The 24,510-nt window shown below is 46.9% G+C and overlaps 1 protein-coding gene across 3 annotated transcripts in view; it reads right to left on the minus strand.

Annotated features, from left to right (window-relative positions):
* The window catches only part of NADK2 (NAD kinase 2, mitochondrial), a 1,068,394-nt gene that overhangs the window by 876,766 nt on the left and 167,118 nt on the right, over window positions 1-24,510 (minus strand). The gene's annotated exons all lie outside the window — the stretch shown is intronic.

Consider the following 24,510-nt stretch of genomic DNA (forward strand, 5'->3'; position numbering starts at 1 on the left):
GGTTTCTTTTCTTGGGGCTACTTTGGGCCGTCTCTTGTTTATAGGCATTACCTTATTGCTTAATTGGACCTCTAAATATTAAAGTAAATTATGATTCTAAAAATGTAAATGTAAATAATACCTTTTGCACCTATAATAACTATATCTCTTGAACCACAGCGACCTCAATCTACAATTAAACACCAGCTCTTTGTTGCTGCTGCAGCCCCCCCCCCCACCCCGCCTCCCCCCACTGCTATTCGTGGGAATACTATCCCTGCCACCACTTCAAGTCCTGACTGAATATTTGAGAACTCCCAGACACTTTCGGTGAGCCAGATCATGTATTCAATCCCCCCTGTTCACTTCGAGGGGATCTCTTCCGCAACCTATTCCATGGATTAATCCAGAATCGGGGTAATGGCTTATTTGGGGTGTATTTAGTTCATTCAGTTACAGCATACTTTGCTATTATTCACGATGGTAGTCTATAACGACTACTATCCAAATTCTTTTAAGGGTGGAATCCTGAAATATGCCCTTGTTTGGAGTACTGCTCAGATTAGTCAAAATGATTGCAAGCCACCTTATACCGTATCCATTTTTCCAGGAACTTCATTCCTCAAAATCTATTCCTACTGAGTGCACAATCAGCAGCTTCCTGTTGAACCATGAATAAAAAATATTTTAAAAAAGGACTTGCCTCCTCCCTTGCACCGCTGTTGCCACCTCCACCGGACACTCAACGCCTCCTTACTTCTGTGAAACAAAATTAAACCAAAGTGACTGGTAAACCTTTATTGGCATAGGAGGCCCTATAACATCAAGGTTTTGCATAAAAGGGCATGGGCTAATGACCAAGGGTATACCCACTCACTGTCCCATGCTTAACCTCTCAGATCCCTCGTGGGGTAGCACAATCACAGCGTGGTCTCCCTCTTCCCACGCCAGCCTCCTGTGGCACTGGACAAGTCTGGCCACCGACTCAATGGGAGGGCAGTGGCCCCTTTAGTTTTCATTATCAGGGTGTTTTCTCCTTTATTCTTTCTCCGATCAGGGTGAGATAAGACCAAAAATTGTAGAACTGCTAACTAGCAGCAAGCAAGGCGAGTGCGGTTATACAGCAGGCATGAGCATAGCAGCGTTCAGCATCAAACATCAAGGGAGGAGGCCTCATGGTCACAGGTTCAAATATTGGTGGGACCGCTTAGCCGGTCATTGTTCGTAATTAGATCAAATGACTACCAATGAGCTGGGTAACAATAAATATCGGTCAACGCCAAGAAGCCCAAGTGGTAAGCAGAGGTTTACAAACATAAATGTTACATTGTCTCTTCATGTTTTGACACATATATTGAAAATAGGAAAACATGTTGATATCAGTTATGCAGTAATTGGAGAGTTGTAGAACTGTGGTCTGCTACCTCGGGAAGCATTACCAAAAATGTTTCGAAAAAAGCGACTTGCATATGAGATTAATGTTATGAATCTCTCAAACAAAAACTGACAGGTTTACCAATCATTGATTTTTAAAAAAAATGTTTTTATTGACTTTGATATTACATGTTCCTCGCCAATGATCAGTGCATTCTGCTGCAACATGCAGTGATATCTACAGTACTTGCATTACCAAAGGAGATATCTGCACATGTCATGGAGTGGTTGGCATGGTGACTGGGCAGGGATCGTCCGTTGTCTGTGTTGTGGCCATGCTGCGCATGGACAGTCAACTTCCTCCTCTGTGCGTAAATCGTGTAGCGAGTAATCTATGGCAGTTGACTTTGCTGCAGCAAGCATGGTATATCTGTCAAGCAACAGTAACTGGGGTTTGGGGAGTGGAACTTGGAGTTGAGTTGGAGTATTGTCGCGTTTCTGCTGCTGTTGGCGTGTGCAAATGCCACCTGACGTGCCCCCACACCTACAGTGGATGCGCGTGTTGAGATGCGGCGTTCATTGAGGGAGAACCAGCTCAGTGCCCATGACAAGCCTAAAGATGATGGATATCTGCGCAGGTCTATGACGACAGGTCAGGTGGTTACGTTGGCTGACTAAGCTGATCCTCATCTAACTGTAACGTTACCAGATTTGCATCCCAGTACGTGGAGATAGGCATTTTTCTGAGTCCTATCACTTCCTCCCGATGTATCGCTACACTTTCACCAAACATTGATGTTTTTGTTATCTCTATTTTCAGTGCTGTCTTTGGGATCTCCATGGGGTCATTCAGAATGATAAGATCTGGGGCTAGATGTAGGTAAATCTAATTTACCGATTCATAAATATCGAATTTTACCGATTCGGTATTTATGAATCGGTAAATTAGAAGGAGGCAGATGTAGGTAATTTTTTTAACACAATTACCGAATCTGTAAGATTCGGTATTTACTGATTCGGTAAATACCGAATCGGTATTGCCCATTGATTCCTATGGGCCTTGAAGCCCATAGGAATCAATGGGAAATACCGATTCGGTATTTACCGAATCGGTAAATACCGAATCCTGCAAGGGTGCAGGGGGTGTCACTTTGACACCCTCTAGCACCCCAAGTACAGGCTTGTGTGACATGTGGCACACATACATGCCCTAATTGCAAGTCTGTGTGTCACATGGCACAGGTGTGCATGCACAGATGTGCATGCACACCTGAATTCGGTATTTTACCACACAATAGGATTGTGTGGTAAAATACTGACTCTTAAGGGCCTGTGGCACTCTTAGAGGAGTGCCAGCTACATATGGTTTTACCGAATCGGTAAAATTACCGAATAGGCCCCCTACATCTCAAAAGCCAAATACCGGTCGGTAACGGCCGAAATCGGCCGTTACCGACCGGTATTGGGGCTCCTAAATCTGGCCCCTGATCTTATTTTAGGCCAACGATACCAAAAGTCATGGATCCGTTTAGGTGTACCAGAATCGAAGTGCACTGTGGAAGCCTATTTGACATAATTGCCCTGGTGATCTGCTTTTATTTTTTTGGTAAAACATTCTTTATTGATTTTATAAGGTACATACATCGACATGACATTGATGATAAATGGTTAGTACCCCTCAACGAAACACTAATAACCATTTCACTGACTGACAGACAACAAGGCGTATAAATGATATCAAGGGAAAGTCTCCATAGTTATCGTCCTCAGAAATAAAGGTACCTTTTCAATAAACTGCAAACATTCAGGCTAAAAACACCAGGAAACAAAGATAACTAAAATTTTAAATGTCAAACATGAAAAGCATGGAGGTTATGTTGGAAGAGCAAAAACTTAGGAGTGGGTATTATGTGATGGGTGGGAATTATTCTTGCATGGCTGCGTAAAATGTTGTTCATGAAGGAATGGGTGGTAGAAATTACGTCTGAAACAAATGAAGTGCCTGTACTCGGGTGGGGCAAGAGAAAGGGAAGGGAGTCCCGTGAGAGAAAGTGAACCCCTTTCCACGCATCCATCAAAATATTGGACATACGTTCCATTGCAAGGACCTGCCAAAGTCAAGCATGCCATTGGGATATAGATGGGGCTTCAGTCTTCCTCCACACAGTAGCAAGGGCCTTTTTAGCAGCCCCAAACACAGCCAGAGAATAAAGCGATCCCCTATAGTTTAATGCTTAACAAAAGGGTTTCAGAGGCCCAAGAGTACAAATTCTGGTCCGTACAGAAATGGGTAACCCAAAATCTCCTAAATGCGCTAAGATTTCGTTCCAATATGGTTGAATAGATTGACAGTCCCACCATATGTGCCTTAAGTCTCTCAACATCCCCTCCAGTACCTATCCGACATATTTGGATAAATCTTGCGCAGTTTCTCTGGGTATAGGTACCCCTAGAGAAGTTTGCAGTGAGCCTCCCGTAGCCCCACAGAGTGACTGAATCTACGGACGTCACGATAAAGGGATTGCCATTGCTTGGGCTCTATATTGATCTCTAAAGTTTGTTCAAAGAAGAAGACATGTCATGGAGTAGGTTTGCATGCAGTGGATAGCAAGCGGGTGTACAGAATGCACCTGTACCTCTTGGTAGTCCCAGACAACTGAGCAAAGCGCTCAGTGGGGAGACAGTCTCAAGCGAGTCGTACCTGTGATTGCAATACCCAGAGTTTCAGTTGAGTATAATGGAAGAGTTCCGAGGGAGGTAACAAAGTTGTGACAGCAGTTTTCAAATATCATTATGTCCCCTCTGTGGAATAAGTCAGAAATCATCAAGCAACCACCCCCGCCAATTATCAAAGGGGCCTGGGAGCAATGCTGGAGAGAAAGGCACATTATAAGGAATAAGTGTAAATGAAGGGAAGAAAGTCGTTAATTCGTGGGATGAAACTACTGTGCCCCACACCTTAAGAGTAGTGGACGTAGGTGTGCTCAGATAGGCATTGCGTGAACGATCTTGTTTAGGCTTCCCATAGACCGTCGATACCCTATTATCCTACCCAGTACTGCCCTATCCATAAGTAGTTATATTGGAATGGTCCCTTATAGAGTCCGATAAACATTGGCTGAGTTAGGCCACACTGTAATAGGAAAGCAAATCCGGCAAGGCCAGACCTCCAGCCTCCTTGGGGAGAGTTTACTGGGGGAGCCTGGCTCTTCGTCACTGCCATATAAAATTAGTAATCATCAAACTAGCTGAAGAAAAAAAATCCCTCTGCACCTCAACCGGAAGCAAATGAACCAAGTATAGTATGCAGAGAAGTGCTGTAATTTTAAAGGCGCTTACAAGGTGGGGCAGAGGGAATAGTTTGCTTTATATAGATCTTCCAATCAGGGTGTGAGCTTTATTCCTAGATAGGCAATTTTTTTTTTAAACCATGGGAAGGGGGAGGCTGCTGCTATCTTCTGCACCTCAGTCTGTGGGATCGGAAAATGAATCAGGAAAGACTTTCGGAGGTAAAACCGGAAGCCTGACACGTTTTCAAAGAGGCGTAAATGTGTCTGAAGAGCTGGGAGAGACGTGAGGGGAGAAGTGATAGCTAATAGGACATACCTGCAACTAGGGATATTTCATGTTCTACAGAACCAATCTGAATCCCTTGAATGCAGGATTAGCTCTTATCTTCGGCGCTAGGGGTTCGATGAGGATAGCAGAAAGTAGGGGTGTAAGGGGAAACCCGTGGCGGGTCACCCTGGTCAGCTCAAAAGAGTCTGAGGATGTGCCATTGATAAAGACCCAAGCTCTAGGATGGGAATTCTTAGCCTGTATGATGGATATAAAGCGGTCACCAAACTGGAAGCAGCATAGGGTGTTGATCAGGAATGACCGTCCACTCGGTGAAAGGCCTTCTCGGCGTCAACCACAAAGACCGCCAGGAGACGTTTTATAGTAGCTTTATCCATCAAATGGATTACCTACTGTAAGTTATCATGGGTCTGACTGCCTTGATAAATCATGACTGGTCAGGATGAATCAGCAAAGGCAGAACTTCCTCAAGTCTACTAACCAGAATTTTGACACATAATTTGGCATCGAAAGTAAGTAGGATGATTGGCCTATAAGATGCACAATATTTAGGGGTTTTCCCTGGTTTAAGAAAGACCTAAATTAAAACAACAGTCATTGTTGGGGTCACCACTTGAGAATATGCTATATAATTAAAGAGATCCATCAGATAGGGGGTAAGGTCAAAGCGAACGATCTTATAAAAGTGAGCGTTAAATTTGTCAGGGCAAGGTGCTTTAAGGAGCAGGAGTGAGTCGATCGCATTCTGGTCCCCCTCTCTTAAAACGGGATTAATCAAACTACTGCACGCCTCCAAGGAGAGTCGTGGAACGTCGACTGATTTGAGGAAGCGTGATTGATCGCCCGCATTCAAAGAGACAGAAGTGTAGAGCTGCTGCTGATAGTCTCAGAAGATTCCTACTTTCCCTTCCTCTGAATGAAACAAAGTCCCCTTTCCATCCTATCTAGGTCTGTTCCGGTTTAATTCTTAACTGGCAAGCGAGGTGAGAGCCTAGTGTGTTACATCATTCGCATGTAGTCTTCTTCAGGCATAAAAGGGTAATTTTGGCTCTATTAGCATATATAGCCTGAATCTTCCCCTTCCGGGCCATCACCTTCCTCTGGAGACCAAGAATGGGTCTGGCCTTATGGGCCTTCTCCGTTAGGAGTTCTTCCTCTAATGTCTGTCTCTCCTTGACCTTTTGTTGATCTGAAGTTGACAGAGATACACTTAACCCGGATATGTGCTTTAATTGTGTCCCATGTGGTGGAGTATGAAATGTCATTCATTGAAAAAAATTATTTAATTGTTTTTCGAATTTCATTGCGAAATAAACGATCTATCGAAAATATATTGGGGAAGTATCACCTGCGAAATCCAGATTTTAGCTCAGGCCAAGAGAGTATAACCTCTAATGGTGCGTTGTCAAATAATATAATTGGATGCATCAGTGCAGTGCATATCTCCTGAGGCGGAAGCCGGGAGTAGGCGAATTGCTGCTCAATTCTTTTAAAATTGTAAAAACTTGTTGTGATTTTGTCTTTTACCTGTGCACACCTCCCTGCTAGCGCGCAGCGGACCCTCGTTGAGGAAACAAGCACCACGCCGACATTACCGGCGAGTTTGCTGGCCACGCCCCCTTCTCAGGCCACGCCCCTAGCGTTGTTCCCTGATCATATAAAAATGTGTAACCCTAGGAAGCGCAGCGGACGAGCGCAGCGGGCGCGCCGTTTGCGCGCCGAAGGCGCACCTAAGGCAAGCCCGTCTGCGCCCGTCCGCGACGGGTCGGGACCAAGGGCCACAACCCCTACATCTTCCGTCACGCAAACTCGGCATTACACCTCCGAAGAACTCCGAACCATCAACTCTCAGGTAATCCTGTCCTGTGCTCATAAATACGGCCCACTCGACCTACCTTCCCAATGCAATGACTGCAAGACCCACCTCAAGCCTAAACCCCCCACATTAAACCAACAACTCTTTAGACTGTTCCTGTTAAACTGCAGGTCTCTTCCTAGACACTACACAGAGCTTTCTCTGTTAATTGAAGAGGAAAAACCGGACGCTCTCTTCTTAACGGAGACATGGCTAACCCCTCACTCAGATCCCGAGTTGGTCCAAATCCTGGGGCAGGAATATCAAATTGTAAGACTGGACCGGGAACATGATAGAGGGGGCGGACTAGCTATCATTTTCAAAGATTGTTTCACCTGTCGCTGCACCCCTAACCCTTTTCCGGAATGTGAAAGCATGTCCTTTACCCTGGAACTCTCCCCCAATTTAAGTTTCTCCGGAACACTTATATACCGCCCACCAGGCACTCCCAAACAGTTCTACGAATCTTTGCCACCGCTAGTCGCCGATTTGGCCCTATCGCCTTCCAACTTCACGCTATTGGGTGATCTCAATATACACTCTGACGACCCCAATAACTCCATCGCCAACAAACTAAGCAGGGACCTATCTGCTTTGCAGCTGCTCCAGCTGGTCTCATCTCCTATGCATACGAAAGGTCACTTGCTGGATCCAGTTTTCAGCAACTGTCCACATTTGAAGGCTTGCCCCCCTATAGGACTTCCTTGGACAGACCATGCCTTAGTCCCGCTGCTCTGGACAACAGAGAAATCTATACCCCCTACACCCACTGTCCAGGAAACCCGAAACTGGTCTAAAATACCGCTGGCCCAGTGGACCCAGGAATTACAAAAATCTATTCCCTTAATCGGTCAGACTCCCTCACAGGCCAATGAAATATTCAATGAATGGATTCAGAGTTCCCTAAACGCCACGCTCCCCCTGAAGAAAACAGTTTTCAAAAGATCCAGAATCTCAGCTCCCTGGTACTCCACTGAACTTAGGGAGAAAAAGCGTTTCTGTAAGAGACTGGAACGTAAATGGCGACTAGGATACGCGGAAATAGACAAAACTATCTATAGAGACGCTATCAGGACATACAAAAAATACATAAAAAGTGTGCAATCCTCATACTACTCTAACCAGATCGCAGAGGCCAGCTCCAGCTCGAAAGAGATATACAAAATAGTAAAAAGCCTCACCACCCTCCCTACACCCCCGTCTATAACGGAGAATCCTCAGCTCTGTTGCGAAGACCTGGCTAATTTCTTCTCCCAGAAAATCAACCTTATCTACTCTTCCTTCCCATCTACAGAACAGACTGTTCTGACCAAAGCAGCCCCTTGTCCCCCTCAAAACCATTCACCCAATCACCCTCTGGTGTTGGCGGAATTCCCCCAGTTGCAGGCTGATCACCTCACCTCCCTCATGCACCAAGTAAAGTCAGGCTACCCTAGAGACCCAGCACCCCCATATGTTCTAGTCTCGGCTATTCAAACCATCCTTCCCACACTGCTTGGAGTACTCAACACCTCGATCTCCACCAGCACAGTACCAGCAGCGTGGAAACAGGCTATGGTGAGGGCCCTGGTTAAAAAAAACGAACCTTGACCCCAAGAACCTCAACAATTTCCGCCCGATCTCCTTGCTGCCTTGGGCAGCCAAAATCTTGGAGGAACACATAAACAGTATAGTAACAACTTTTCTCGAACAATACCAACTGCTCGATCCATCCCAGACTGGCTTCCGCCCCAAGCATGGGACCGAAACGGCACTGCTGGCAGTCACAGAGGAGTCCAGGAGAATCTTAGATCGGGGAGGATCGGTGGCAATCATCCTCCTCTATCTGAGCGCCGCATTCGATACCGTTAACCACGGTATCCTCTTGCAGCGTCTCCTGGACACCGGAATATCTGACAGAGCTCTGGAGTGGCTCAAGTCCTACCTGAGTGACAGATCTTTCCAGGTGTATGAGGGCAATGTCACCTCCTCCAGCAAGCCTCTGGGGTGCGGAGTCCCGCAGGGATCATCATTAAGCCCGACGTTATTTAACGTCCACATGAGGCCACTGGCTGAGATCGTCCGCCCGTTTGGTATTAAGATCGTTACCTACGCGGACGACACCCAGCTGGTGGTCTCCTTGGCACAGGCAGGCGGTCCTTCGGCGAATGTAGATCTCGCAGGTTGCCTGGAGACGGTCAAAAGCTGGATGACCAAGTCTTGTCTCAAACTTAATGGAGACAAGACAGAGCTCATGCTCCTGGGTCACACTCTACCATCTACCATAGACACTCTCTGGCCCCCCAGCTTAGGTCCGGCCCCAGCTCCCAAAGACGCCATTAAGAGCCTTGGTGTCTGGCTCGACAGGTCCCTGTCCTTTGACCAACAGGCAACAAAACTCTCTGCCACTTGCTTCGGTATCCTGAGAGTCATCAGGAAGATCTTGCCTCTACTCCCCTTTGAAGCAAGAAAAACCGTAGTCCTGGGCCTGATTCAATCGCGGCTGGACTATGGAAATGCACTGTATCTCGGAGCTCCTGACTTCACCTTACGCAAACTACAATTAATACAGAACTGCGCAGCCAGAACACTTTTACAAATCCCCCGCAGATCCTCAGTAAAACCCGGACTAAGGAAACTGCACTGGCTCCCTGTAAAGGAAAGAGTAGACTTCAAATCACTCTGCATTGCACACCAGACTTCTTGGTCCCTAGGCCCGGCTATCAATCTCCCTCTCATCACACCCTACCTTCCCACTAGACGGCTGCGTTCCACCTCTGCAAATCTTGCCATTGTGCCGCAAATAAAGAAATCAAGGTCCGGAGGCCGTTCCTTCTCCTACAATGTGGCTAAAAAGTGGAACGCCTTGCCTCAGCATCTCAGATAAAACCCAGACATTCTCTCCTTCCGCAAACAGCTGAAAACGCTCCTGTTTACCACATAACTATGGAGCTGAATCTGCCTTCTTCCTAACTCGAACCTCAGTGATATGCTTAGCACTTGGACGCCTAAGGGCAGCTACCCGCGCTTTAGAAGTCTGAATTCATTCATTCATTCATTCATGGAACGGCATAGTGTCGCTGTTGACTGATCAAAGTATGGTCAATCCTAGAGTATGTTCTACTGAAGTGTGAAAAAAGGCATAGTCATGTGTTGAGGTTCCGTGACAATTGTAAATGGTGCTTTTGACTCGCACGAATATGGTCGAGTCTGGTATCTATGAACTGCAAATGACGAGTTTAGTAAGTGTGCGCAGTTTCGCTGTGCTAACTTAAACCGTTCGTTTGTTATGTGGGTTTTTCATCTGTACCCACGGGTTCCATCTTAGATACGGCATCCATTTTGTCTCTTGCCCTCAAGTAGCCAGCGAACGGACGCTGTCCGCTTCGCGACCCTGGGACTCCCAAGATATTTGCGGAAGACACATGTTCTTTGTAAGTGTCTTTATGACGAGGGGGATGCTACTGTAAGGCAGATGGCGCCGCACGAGGCTCATCTTGCCGCACGGGCTTATTGTCTCAGCCGTGCATCCCATTAGGCACGTCCCTTTGATGCCTGCGTCTCGTGTTTCCCGTTACCTCCCCTTTTACACCCTTTCCGATCTCCCCACTGTCTCCGTCTTCCTCTACACCTGTCCTTGTTCCTATTTCGATCTGTTTTACTGCTGATTGGAATTTGCTAATGGTGGGAAGATGGGTTTTTACAGTTGGGAACCGCCAAATGTTTCCGCACTTATGTTCCGGACCTTATGTGTTTCAAAGTGACCAAAAGCGACCCCTCTGGGGGATAACTGTGAGAACCGAGTTGTAAACTTTTGTGTACAATGTTATCCTATGGGTAAAAACTGTATAAAAGGAGCGATTTACAGAACCAATTTGAAGCAGTCTCCCCAAGTTGCACGTTGTGTACTTGTCGTGATCTCTGTGTTCCCTGCAGCAAATAAACTTTGAATCTTTGACGCCGAAGGAAGTGTCCCGTGTCTCTGTGACTTGTACGCCGGAGCAGGTTACCCACGAAGGTTTCAGGTGTTGTGCCCTGGCACCGCTGGGTCTTACAGAACCCAGTCCTTCAGTTGGCGCCCAACGTGGGGCTGCATCAGTGGTACCGGTCCAAGCCCGACGATCGTGAGGAACTTCGTGTGAAATCTCCGAGGGAAGGTGCACTCCGCTTCATCGATCCTGTTGTCGAAATAAGTGGCCCGAAGACTTTTCCCGCGAAGATTCCCGCCTCCGGACGGCTGCGACGGACTGCTGCCCTGACTGTAGACCTGTTTTGGCGCCTGGCGTAGACCTTGGTATAGCGAGACGATTGACGGGCCTTCCTGGTGACGCCATCGATTTTTGAGTTAAGTATTTGTGGGTCGCTCCCATAGCTCTTGGTTGTTGACACTTTAGCAAGTGTTTTTGTTGTACACGCTGTGTGAGTGTTTTTGTCGGTGACACTTTGCTAGCGTACTTCGTTGTGTTGTTTGACGACTGCAGCCGCCAAAGACCGAGGGTTTTGTTCTTTGCTGGGACTTGGTAAATCCCGTAACCCTTGAAGTTTGTGAAACTCGGCTAGTGTGCAAGATGCCTGGTCGCAGTACTTTGTTTAGTTGTTTCAGACCTTGTGGTGCGGATTCCCTGCTGGAGGACTCGTGTCCGATACCTCCGGTTGGAACTCCTACTTATGATCTATATAGCAAACATGGGCTAGGCCCGATTACCTTTAACGATTATTGGATTAAATATACGAAGAAAGACGGCGACCTTCGTTGGCCACCTCACGGTAGCTTCGAGGCGTCGATCTTAGATAATCTAGAAATGAAGTTGTTCGAACGAAAATCAAGGCCGGCCATGTTTGATGCCTTTCGGTTGTGGCGCAAAGAAGCCCGACAGAAAGAAATCAGACAGAATAAACGTAGTCAGCGAGATAATGTTGCTACCATAGTGAAGAAAGCTGAGCAGTTCCAGCGTGATAAGGAGGATAAGGATAAGGAAGTGTTTGAGAGACTACAGCGTATGACCATAGATAAATGTTATCCTGCTTTGCCTACGGAGTCGGACAAGAAGGAAGAGGTAGTTGAGGATCCTTTAATGTCCTATCTTATGAAGTCGCCACCTCCGTACGTACAGGGTACCGCAGCTCCTGTGGTCCCTGCCGTACCTGTCCTTCCACCTATTCCTCCTCCACCTGTTCCTCAACCTGCACCCGTTCTTCCGACTGTTCCTGCTCCTTTGCCTGCTTCTATCCCTACTGCTCCTCCGCTTCCTCATACTCCTGCTCCCGCTACTGCTCCTGTTTTGTTAACCCCTGTTGTTGCTACTGTTTCTACTCCTTCTCTTGTTAGCCCTGTGTCGTATCTCTCTCCCTCTACTCGTAGTCGTAAGTCCCCTCTTGCAGCCAGTTTCTTTCAGTCGCTCGGACCTGTTCATGGGTCTGCTAGCTCCGATGGTCCTCAGAGACGTAGTCAGTTTCCTGGAAATAGAGAACGCGTTGCGCTATATAATATGGCGATGGGTTGGATGGTAAACCCCCTTAGAAATCCGCCCCGTGTTGTCCTCGAAACGTTTAATCAATTTAACATACCAACCCAAAGATACGTGTTCGATGAAATGTGCGGGTTCCTACATGATCAGATAGCGGCCAATGCGCCTGACGAGGTGCTGACCGCTCTGTCTGAACTTCGGCTTCAGTTCGCAAACGGACTGATAGTAGATACTAACGTCCGACGTGCTATTGAACGGTTACTATCTCTTCGTCCTGCTCCCATACCTCATGCATTATTTGTTGAGGATATTGAGAAACAACCAGATGAGTCTGGTCAATATCCCATGCGAGAAGTTCCACCGGTTTGGATGCCAGGTAACCCTCAAGCTGCCCCTCCGGTCCCGCCGTACTTCCAGAGAGTCTGGATACATCTCCCATGGAAAAGATCGGAAGTGTTACAGGTGAAGCAATCATTGCCTGACCCTCGCAAAAATCCTGCAGGGTATTACAAAGAATTATCGCAGCTTGTAGATGCTACGATTATGAATCTTGCCGATATCGATATGTTGTTTGGCAACGTTGTACCGCAACCGGTATGGGCTAAGATTCGCCAGCAAGATCATGCAAATGAATTAGGTGGTGATTGGGCGGCCATCTTGGCGGCAGATGCTTTACAAACTGGTGGAGCTAAACCTGAGCAGTTGATTGCTGCCCTTCCCCAAAGAATTATTACGTTAATGAAAACTCTTATGCCAGCTATGAAGGTAAATTGGGACAAATTGTCAGCTTGCAAACAAAAGAGAGATGAGAGTGTTTCCGACTTCTTTACGAGGTTTGAGGAAGCATTCATTGACCATAGTGGTCAGGATATGGGTACCGAGGGTGGACAGAGGTTGTTTGTGGATAAATTTGTTTCAAATTTATTGCCCGACTTGAGCAATAAATTGAGAAATTCGGAGAGTGCATGGGCCGTTTCCACCTCAGCTCAAATATTGGCTACAGCACAATATTACGAGAATAGAGAGAAAGAAGAGAATGACCGTGCTGACAAAAAGACGAAAGAACTTAAAACTAAAGTGTTGTTGCAACAAGCGTATCCTCCTCGGTCCAATCAAAATAACCCACAACAGAATCGATCGCAGTCGCAATCGAATCGGTCACAGTCGCATAATGATTCCTCCTCCCAAAGATCATCGTTAGGGTACAATCAATGTGCTTATTGTAGACAGGAAGGACACATTAAATTTAATTGCCCCGTTTTGAATGAACGTAATAGTGGTAATTCATCTAAAGGAGGTCGTGGTGGTTCGCAACAGGCATCACGTGGTAGAGGTCGTGGTGCTCAGAACGATCGTTCAGATAACTCATCTAATTCTAATAACTGTTTTGATCAACGTGGATCATCGCAAGGACGATCTGCGCAGTACAATGTAGACGATTATTACGTCGATCAGGGAACTGACGACAGTAATTACTAGGACAGCCAAAGACAAGGAGAGGGAGTGGTATCAGTTCCGGTTGATCAGAGAGGGCCTTACGTCGCAGTTGCTACATCGGGCGTCGTTGAGCCTTTTCTGTTGGACACTGGTGCAGCGAAAAGTTCTATCATGCATTCGAAACTCCCTGGCGCACCTTTGTCTGGCTTAACAAATGTTTCCGTTGGATTCTCTGGCGCCCCCGTTAGCAATCCAGTTTCACGCCCTTTGCCCCTTCAAATTGGGCCACGTGAGCTAGAAGCTCCGGCGATTTTAACCACGGGTTGTGGTGAAAATCTATTGGGCCTGGATTTGCTTAAACGTTTGTATGCAACTTTGTACTGTTCTCCTGCGGGTGTAAAACTTACGTTAGGAGAGAGAGTTGTCTCTCCCATGTACTTGTCTCTCGACAAGCTCCCACCGGAATTGAGTTCTCTTCCTGTGTCTTTGTGGGCGACGGGTCCAAATGACGTGGGCCTACTTGATATCTCCCCTTATGTTGTTCAGTTGAAATCGAATGTGCGATTGCCACGTATTCCTCAGTATCGTATCTCCCTTGATGGTGAACGAGCTTTGTTAGCGATCATTTATGATTTGATCGAGAAAGATGTTATTGAAGAGACTCGGGGAAACGTGTGCAATAGCCCTGTACTACCCATTCTTAAACGTACAGATCCTACGAAACCGCCTGTTTATCGTTTTGTTATCGATTTACGGGAAGTGAATAAAATTGTGGTTCCTCAATTTCCCGTTGTGCCTGACATCACGGCGCTCCTGACTCTGATTCCAGCTACTGCATCTTGGTTTTCGGTGATTGACTTGAAAAATGCGTTTTTCAGCATCCCGATTGCCGAAGAGAGCAGGGACCTTTTCGGTTTCTCTCTGGGTGGACGTAGCTTCCGGTTCAAACGCGCTCCTCAGGGCTACTGTGAAAGTCCATCGATTTACAGTCAAGCCTTGAAGGGTCAACTGGATGCGTTTCGGTTGCCGGTTGGTGCGGCTTTGATCCAATATGTCGATGACTTATTGGTAGCTGCCGACACTCAGGACATTTGTAAAATAGCTACGGTGTCGTTGCTGCAACATCTCTGCGAGCTAAATCATAAGGTGTCACCTTCTAAACTTCAATATTGTTGTCAAGAAGTAACCTATCTAGGTCACTTATTGTCAAAGGAGGGAAGGAGGTTGACCCCAGAAAGAATTACAGCGATTGCGCGAATGGCTGTGCCAAAAACCCAAAGAGATGTGCGTGCCTTTCTAGGTATCACATCATACTGCAGGCAATGGATTCCTAACTTTTCATTGCTAGCGAAACCATTGGTGGCTCTTACGTGCAAGGATGTTCCAACTCCTTTACCATGGACGGAAGAATGTCAGAAAAGTTTTTCTGAACTACGTGATTCATTGTGTTCGGCTCCTGTGTTAGGTACTCCTGACTATAGCAAGCCGTTTACGCTATATGTTCACGAGAGGGAAGGTTGTGCTTTGAGTGTTTTAACGCAACCTTTTGGTGGTAAGCAACGTCCATGTGCATATTTTTCCTCGACCTTGGACCCAGTAGCTAGAGCATTGCCGAGTTGTTTACGAGCAACAGCGGCAGCTGCGGTCTCTATCCGACAATCAGCAGGATTGGTCATGGATAATATGCTTACGGTGATGGTTCCGCATGCAGTCGATACTCTGTTGAATCGTACGAAAACTCAGCACTTGACGAGTGCGAGGTTGTCTGGGTATGAATTGACGTTATTGGCAAGCCATATTCAGATAAAACGTTGTAATGTCCTAAATCCGGCAACCTTGTTACCAATTAGTGCAGAGTCAGATGAAGTAGCAGAACACGACTGCTACTTGAGGACTGAAGAGGAAACAAAAGGTCGAGTGGACCTTAAAAACACCCCATTGGAAGATCCGGATGGCACTCTGTATGTGGATGGGTCATGTTTTAAGTTGCCGAATGGTGATGTGACGACGGCTTATGCTGTTGTAACGTTGAATACTGTTGTTGAGACTGCAAGATTGAATCAGAATTCTGCCCAAGCTGCGGAATTGATTGCTCTTACTAGAGCATGTGTGTTAGCAAAAGGTAAACGTGTGAATGTGTACACCGATAGCCAGTACGCTTTTGGTGTAGCACATAGTTTTGGACGATTGTGGCGAGAGCGTGGTTTCTTGACGTCGCATGGTACGAAGATTCAGCATGGCCAGCTTGTGAATGATCTTTTGGATGCATTGACTTTGCCTACGCAAGTTGCGATTGTTAAGTGTAGTGCGCACCGTAAAGTCACGGATGATGTTGGTCGTGGTAACGCGTTTGCAGATGAGATTGCTAAGGAGACTGCCCGGAACCTTAGCACTCGAATGTATGTGACGAGTTCGGTTAGGTGGCCTACAGAATCGAGTATGTGTGAAGATACTGTTGACAGCGTGAAAAAAATTCAGAATGAGGCCACCGAGACTGAAAAGGCGAAGTGGAAAGAAAGTACGGGAAAGTTGGATGCGAGTGGTTGTTGGATTGATTTATCAGATCAGAAAAGATGGTTGTTGCCTGACGCGTATGTACTGGCCGTTGTGACAATGGCACATGGGTTAGCACATATTAGCGCGAAAGGTATTTGTAAGTTGTTGTCGCCTGTGTGGAAGAATGATGGCATTACGAAATGTGCTGAACGTCTGGTGAAGAATTGTATGGTGTGTATAATGTACAATCCTGGCAAAGGAACCCCAACTCCTCCTGGCAGTTTTGCTCCCCCTTTGTATCCCTTTGAGGTGATTCAATTGGACTTCATCCATATGGAGCGATGCAATAACCTGAAATACGTTTTAGTTGTGGTTTGCGCATTCTCCCGATGGATCGAGGCCTATCCTCTCAAAGACAATACTGCTTTGTCCACTGCGAAAATCCTACTGAAGGAATATTTTCCTCGGTATGGAATGCCTAGAGTCGTGTGGTCAGATAACGGAAGTGAGTTTGTTGGAAGTGTGATGAAGAGTGTGTGTAAGGGCCTTGGAATAAATCAGAAATTCCACAGCGCCAATCATCCCCAGTCAGCTGGATTGGTTGAAGGGTACAACGGCACCCTTAAACTAAAGCTAGTGAAGATTCAGGCTACGACTGGTCTTTCGTGGCCTGACGCTTTGCCCTTAGCATTATTGTCGACTAGGGCGACTGTACACTCCCGAATAGGGCTTAGCCCCTACGAAATAGTGTTCGGCCGTCCTGCGAATGTGTGGGGGGTTCCTAGGCCAGGAATATTCTCTGATCTTGAGTATCCAATGCTGATTGACTATTTACATGACTTGACTGCTAAACTGAGGTTAATTCATCAACAGGTTTACGACGCATTGCCGACGCAGACAGAGGGTCCAGGCCACCAGCTCCAGCCCGGAGACTGGGTGGTAACACGCAACTTTTCACGAAAGAACAATCTGGACCCCAGGTTTACCGGACCTTACCAGGTGCTCCTGGCCACGAGGACTGCCGTTCGTCTTGAGGGGCGCAAGAATTGGGTGCACGCTACGCACACCAAGCGAGTCCCTATCCCTTTGCCGGCAGACCCGTGGGTAAGGAAAGGCATTGCGTCAACAGAAACAGAAACATTGCCGGCGTTTGTGCCTTTTAGCGACGCACAGCTTGTTGGAGAATCCTCAGTGCAGCAGAAAGACACCGTTGCACCATTGTCAGCAAAGGGCTCAAGTCCAGAACAACCAACTGATCAGCAGGACGCTGTCTCTTCAACGGATCCTTTGTTCGACGAGCAGACACGTCCTGGGAAACATCGATATTCTTTGCGATCTCGCGTTAAGGACAAATAAAATATTTTTTTTTTCCGCTTTGCTGAAATTGACAACTGCATTATCCCCGATTTCCCGTGATCAGTTTGAATATTCGTATCATTGACATTTTTGTACATATTGAGCTTCCTCCCTGTATCTTTTTACTTCCACAGCTGAGAGACATTGTGCTTGTACATACATATTGTGTATTGAAGGCCGTAGGGCCGCGCGCGTACTTCCTTCTGGATAGTAGGTCTTGACGCTAGGTTAAAGGCCGTCGGTTCCTGGGAACTCCTGGGGATTGACTATTGCTACACAGAACGAAGTGCGTCAAGAAACGTTGCGGACGGTCGTAGGGAATGGCATTCTCGAAGCTGAATGATTTGGAAGGAGCTCAGGTTCATCGATTCAAGCTGCAGCAACTCAGTCGTACCAAATGTTTTATATTTCAATTGTTTGTATTGTTTTTGACTACTTCTGCATTATTGGCGGGTGGGGTGTACTATACGATGTCTTACTTCTTACCTGCTACACCTACTCCTACTCCATACCCTAATCTTACCTCTACTGCTTCTCCCCATTCCTTTCACATGTTACCAGAACACGAGCAGGCTAGACGTGTAGAATTTCGCAACAATTCCTTTATTCAGCTCCTTCATCAGCATCAGTTAGTGGTTAACACTACTAATTGTTGGGTGTGTGGATTGATGCCACATACTACGGATAAGGGAATTCCATATCTGGTGTTACCGTATAGTTCCCAAGGGTCAGCTCGAGCATTCCAAACAATGTTTCGAAGCGCACTGGGTTTCCACCCCATTCGAGAACCACGTTCCCCCTACTCTGGTCCTACCTCGTATCAGAAGCCTTTGTCGATAGCCATAGAGGATTTAGATAGCGATATCTATGATCCTTCGCTTATCCCTGAAGAAGAGGTACAAGCTTATAGGGTCCTAAGTAGAGGCGAATATAGTGTGTTCACTAGCGAAAAGCAGCTTAAAAGCTCGCCTCCAATATGGGTCGTACCCCACACTGGTAATTTTTGTCTTATGGGTCGTGGCCGAAGATCGCAAGCCCGACTTGGAGCAAGTGCTTGTACCGAAAATTACATTCTGCCAATGTTCTCGTCCCCTGTGTTTCTGGCTGCCAAGGGTACATACTTTATCTGTTATGATCGTGCATATGCATGGTTGCCCGCTGACTTCATGGGCTCATGTTTCATAGCAAATCTGTTGCCTCCGACGTTCACTGTAGATGCTGATTATCACAAGACTAGAGTTGTGCGAGGCGTAATTAGCGAAGAGGATACTGCCGGTCAAGAGGCAGGAGACTTTTTCAAGGGTTTCCTCCCGTTTTGGGGACCTATGGTTAACAGTAGGAACCTGAGACAGTTGACTCGAGTGGTAGAATCGACAGCTAATATTACTGCCAGTGCCCTTGGTAATATCACCACAGAACTTCAGGCGGAGAGACTTATGACGTTACAAAACCGTATGGTTTTAGATGTCATCTTAGCAGATCGTGGTGGGGTATGTAAGGTGATCCATTCGAGCTGCTGCATTTTCATTCCAGATAATGCTACAACTGTCTATCAAGCCATCTCGAGGTTGCATAAGATCTCCGAATCCATACACGTGGATGTAGGGGATTGGACGCTGCTAGGATGGTTTTGGGGCCTGATGTCGACTTGGGGTTGGAAAATTCTGATGATCATTGGAGTTGTTGTAGTGTTCCTGTTCACGTGTTGCCTTTGTGTGCAGTGTGGTCCTGCCTTATGTGGCCTCTGTGCTACAACGTGTATGAGACAACCATCTGTTACCAAGGGGACTCGATTGGACAGAGCTATGCTACAGCAACATCTCGATGGTCTGATGAATATCGAATATGATTCCGACTAGTGCTTGCCTACATGAGGGCAAAAGGAGCGTCTGAGGTTCCGTGACAATTGTAAATGGTGCTTTTGACTCGCACGAATATGGTCGAGTCTGGTATCTATGAACCGCAAATGACGAGTTTAGTAAGTGTGCGCAGTTTCGCTGTGCTAACTTAAACCGTTCGTTTGTTATGTGGGTTTTTCATCTGTACCCACGGGTTCCATCTTAGATACGGCATCCATTTTGTCTCTTGCCCTCAAGTAGCCAGCGAACGGACGCTGTCCGCTTCGCGACCCTGGGACTCCCAAGATATTTGCGGAAGACACATGTTCTTTGTAAGTGTCTTTATGACGAGGGGGATGCTACTGTAAGGCAGATGGCGCCGCACGAGGCTCATCTTGCCGCACGGGCTTATTGTCTCAGCCGTGCATCCCATTAGGCACGTCCCTTTGATGCCTGCGTCTCGTGTTTCCCGTTACCTCCCCTTTTACACCCTTTCCGATCTCCCCACTGTCTCCGTCTTCCTCTACACCTGTCCTTGTTCCTATTTCGATCTGTTTTACTGCTGATTGGAATTTGCTAATGGTGGGAAGATGGGTTTTTACAGTTGGGAACCGCCAAATGTTTCCGCACTTATGTTCCGGACCTTATGTGTTTCAAAGTGACCAAAAGCGACCCCTCTGGGGGATAACTGTGAGAACCGAGTTGTAAACTTTTGTGTACAATGTTATCCTATGGGTAAAAACTGTATAAAAGGAGCGATTTACAGAACCAATTTGAAGCAGTCTCCCCAAGTTGCACGTTGTGTACTTGTCGTGATCTCTGTGTTCCCTGCAGCAAATAAACTTTGAATCTTTGACGCCGAAGGAAGTGTCCCGTGTCTCTGTGACTTGTACGCCGGAGCAGGTTACCCACGAAGGTTTCAGGTGTTGTGCCCTGGCACCGCTGGGTCTTACAGAACCCAGTCCTTCAGTGTGGTAGGGTAAAGTTCCCTCCATATGTCTATTAAGCCCAAGTGGTGGAGGGCTGACCTGGAAGCCTTGGTAAAGATGCTGGTCTGGGATCTGTGTGAATGGGTTGCATCCAAAGCAGGGTCCTAAATCATGTTAAAGTCTCCCAGCATTATTATATCTCCTTCTGCAAAGCCGCCCAAGCATGTAGAGGAAGGCCAAAAGAAATTCAGATTGCCCCGCATTAGGGGCACATATTGCAGCTATAGTACACTTAGCCCTTTAACCATTAAAATCCTTACCTCCTTACCAGTCTTGCTGCACAAAGTATTACATTTGACTGAGAAGTGAAATAGTAACGCCACCCCTTTATATGTTTGGAAACGGCAAAGGATCTATAAATAAGTGGGTAGGATTTGTGATGTCGTCTCTTCTTTTCACTCCGTTTAAGATGAGTTTCTTGAAGGGCTACTATATCAAAATGGTGATCACTGAGGTATTTCGAAAGCTGGTGTTGTTTATTGGGACAGTTTAAACCCCTAATATTTCACGTAAAGATATTTAACGTCATATCAGGAGTTTAAAGTTGAGCCTGGGGATAGGAGTTGCTCCATGACGAATACTCAAGGGTTCAAGACTTATATCCCCTTTCCCCCTGCTCCGCCCCTCCTCAATCTCCCCATCCTATCCCACCCACCCCATTCCGCACCCCTTTATGCCAGCAAAACTAACCAACTAAAAAGAAACCATCCGAAATACAGAGTATAAGCACTTTGGCAAATTCTTAGTAACCTCTATTGTGGAATTAAACGGGTATTGGACACCAACCAGCTCTAGTTCCCTGCAGACCTACCTAATAATCATGAGTCCATCATGAACTGCATCACAGAATATGTGGCTGAGAACTCTACCAACAGGGTAGAGACCTTAAACTTTGCAAACAGCTTGGAATCCTTACGCCTACAGACAACCTTCTAGAGGTTCAAACCTTTGCTCATTTCCATAGGGACCAATGTCACACAGGGAGACCAATAGTTCAGTGGGGGAACAGTTATCAGAGTATCCAAGAGGTGAGAAGTGGGGGGTCTGTCAGCAAAGGAACACCCAGGAAGGAGGAATAGAGCACCCCCTTATTATTTTGGATTAGTTTTCCTACCCTTCTTCTGTGAGAGCCATGGTCTAGAGGAGTGTTCAGTCTCAGACGACCCCTGGGAAGCCCCTCCGGGAGTATTGTTCCCCATAGTCACCACTTCAGTTATACCAATAATGAGACAGCCCCACCCAACTCTGTAAAATGATGTTTGTTATTAAACTCTAAGGCAATACCAAAAGGGTAGGTCCATCTGTATTTAATGTGGGGGTCTTTCAGCGCTGCAGTGACTGGTCTCAAATGTAATCTGCGGCCAGGGTAGCCGGGGCCCTAAACTGATATAGGGAACATGTGGCTCCTTCAAATATTACATTGTCACATTTCTAAGCTGACTGAAAGATCAGTTCCTTCATTTTAAACAAACTCAGCTTGGCTAGGATATCCCTGGGTAGCTTCCCTTCACAAGCATCCTGCGGACCCACTCTATGCAGAAGTTAGAGTTGCTCCGGGTGGAAATCAGCAAAGACAACAGAAAAAAGGCCAACCATGAAAGCTGCGAAGTCAGGTCCCTCACTTCCCTCCGCCAAGTCCCGAACTCTTATATTATCTCGATGGGAGCAATTCTCTAAATCTTCGCACTTAAGGAGAGCAGCCTGCAGCTGGGAGTGGAGGAGTTACATCTTCCACTCCATCAGTGTCATTTTATTTTTTTATTTTTTTTATAGAGCGCGATAGTCACCCGGGGGTATCCCAGCGCTGAAGAAACCCTAATTTAACCAGAACTGAGGAGCACAAGGAACAGACCAGGAAAGACTAAGGACAAGGAGATCAATGAAACATAGGTTTATGGGAAAAGGTGTGTTTTTAGCCGCTTTCTAAAGCACAGGTATTGTGGCTCAAGTCGCAGGTCATGAGGGAGAGAATTCCAAAGGCGAGCGGCTTGTACCGAAAAACGTCTTCCTCCTGATCGGGTTTTCCTGAATCTGGGGGTATTGACCAGGTTTTCCGCGTTGGACCGAAGGGATCTAGAAGGAATGTAGGGGGTAATGAGTTTGCTGAGGATAGGGGGGCCTTGGTTATGCAGAGTTTTGTGCACAAGACACAGGGCCTTAAATTTGACTCTTTCTCTGATGGGGAGCCAATGAAGGAGTTTGAGGGCTGGTTTAGCGGATGATCTGGCCGGGGTGTTTGTAATGATCCGAGCGGCGGTGTTCTGGATTCTCTGCAGTGTGGAAAGAGTCGCCTCTGGGGCACCCAGATATATCACATTACTAAAATCCAGTCTCGATATTATGAGACCTTGGATTAATAGTTTCTGGGATTTGGGGGGAAGAAGGGGCAGGACTTTTCTCAGAGATTTTAAGAGACCAAAGCAGGTCCCTGCCACCTTTTTTGCCTGCGAAGCAAAAGTGAGATCCGAATCAATCCAGACACCCAAACTTTTCACTTCTGGTTTAGGGTCCGGGGGAGGACCCAAACAGTTTGGCCAGCTGTCCATGGGGAGTGATGTTCCTTTTGGGCCCAGTATAAGGACCTCGGTTTTTGTCCCGTTAAGTTTTAGGGCAGATCTATTCATCCAACCATGGACCTGCGTAAGGCAGTTGAGGAGATCGGCTTTCTGTTGTTTAGGGTGAGACAGGGATACCACTAGCTGGGTGTCGTCAGCATAGCTGACGACGCTCACTCCGAATGGGATAATGACCTCCTCCAATGTGGACATGTAGATGTTAAATAAAGTAGGGCTCAGAGAGGAGCCCTGAGGCACGCCACATTGGAGGGGTATTTCGGAGGAGCGAGCGTTTTTCTCCCAGATCTGGTAAGACCGTTGGGCCAAGAAGGATGAAAGCCATGATAGGGCAGTCCCTTCCAGTCCAACTCTAGCCAGTCTGTCGATAAGGAGTTGGTGATCTACGGTGTCGAACGCCGCACTAAGGTCGAGGAGGATCACTGCCACTGATCCTCCCCCATCCAATAGTGCTCTGGCATCCTCGACCGCAGCCAGGAGGGCGATGTCCGTGCCCTGTCCTGGTCGGAAGCCCGTCTGGGAACTTTTTAATTTATCATTGGCCTCTAGAAACTGCGAAAGTTTCCTATTAACTAACTTTTCTGCGATTTTACTCACTCCTGGGAGTAATGAGATGGGCCTGTAGTTTGCTAAGTTCTCAGGGTCGAGCGCCGGTTTCTTCAGAAGGGCTTTTACCACAGCCTTCTTCCAGCCCGTGGGGACAATTCCCTGTTGCAGTGAGGTGTTAATCAGCTGGGTAAGGAGGGGCGTGATGACTGGGGCTACTTCCTTGAGGATCCGCAGAGGAGCAGGGTCCCTAGGGGAGCCGCTCTTCATAGAATTAAGCGTATTTCTCACCTCGTCTATTGTCACCTGGCCCCAGGTGGACAGACAGGTGGAGGGCTGTGGGGGATCAATTTCTTCCTCCGGGCTAGAGGGGGGAATTGATTCCATGATTACTTGTATTTTGTCATGGAAGAAGTTGGCCAGTTGTTGGCACTTCTCCTGGTCAAGTTTCGGATCAGTGGCGGATCCTAATCCTTGTGTTGGAGGTTTTGAGAGCTCTTTAAGGATGGAATATGCTTCCTTGCTGGAGCCTCCCGTCTTTTCTATTCTCTCCTGAAAGAACAAGCTTTTGGTTTTAATAATGGCGGTTTTATAGGTCAGGAGAGAAATAGAATAGATGTTTTTTTTGGTAGCTGTTTTTTCACGTCTCCAGGAGCGTTCGGTTTTTTTACACTCTTGGCGCAGAGCTTTGAGCTCTGGGGTATACCATCCAGCCGCGGGTATTCTTTTGGTTTGTTTGAAGATGGTAATTTTCGGGAGCATCGTATCAAGGGATGTGGTAATCCAATCGCTGAATTGATTATCAGCTGTATTGGAGTCAGAGGAGAGCTCAGGGATAGACTCTGCAAGAGAGGCCGCCCATTTCTCAGGGGAAAGATTGCGCCATTGTCGGTCGGTGATCTGGATTTTAGGAGTTGAACGCGTAGGTAAAGGGATTTCCCAGGTGAAAGGGACCAAAAAGTGATCCGTCCATGGAAGGGTCACAGGTAGGTTAGCTGTTACTGTTGTTATGTCAGTAAGAATAGGGTCCAGTAGGTGGCC

The sequence above is a fragment of the Lissotriton vulgaris genome, chromosome 3_1 (assembly GCF_964263255.1).
Source record: "Lissotriton vulgaris chromosome 3_1, aLisVul1.2, whole genome shotgun sequence".
NCBI classification, from domain to species: domain Eukaryota; kingdom Metazoa; phylum Chordata; class Amphibia; order Caudata; family Salamandridae; genus Lissotriton; species Lissotriton vulgaris.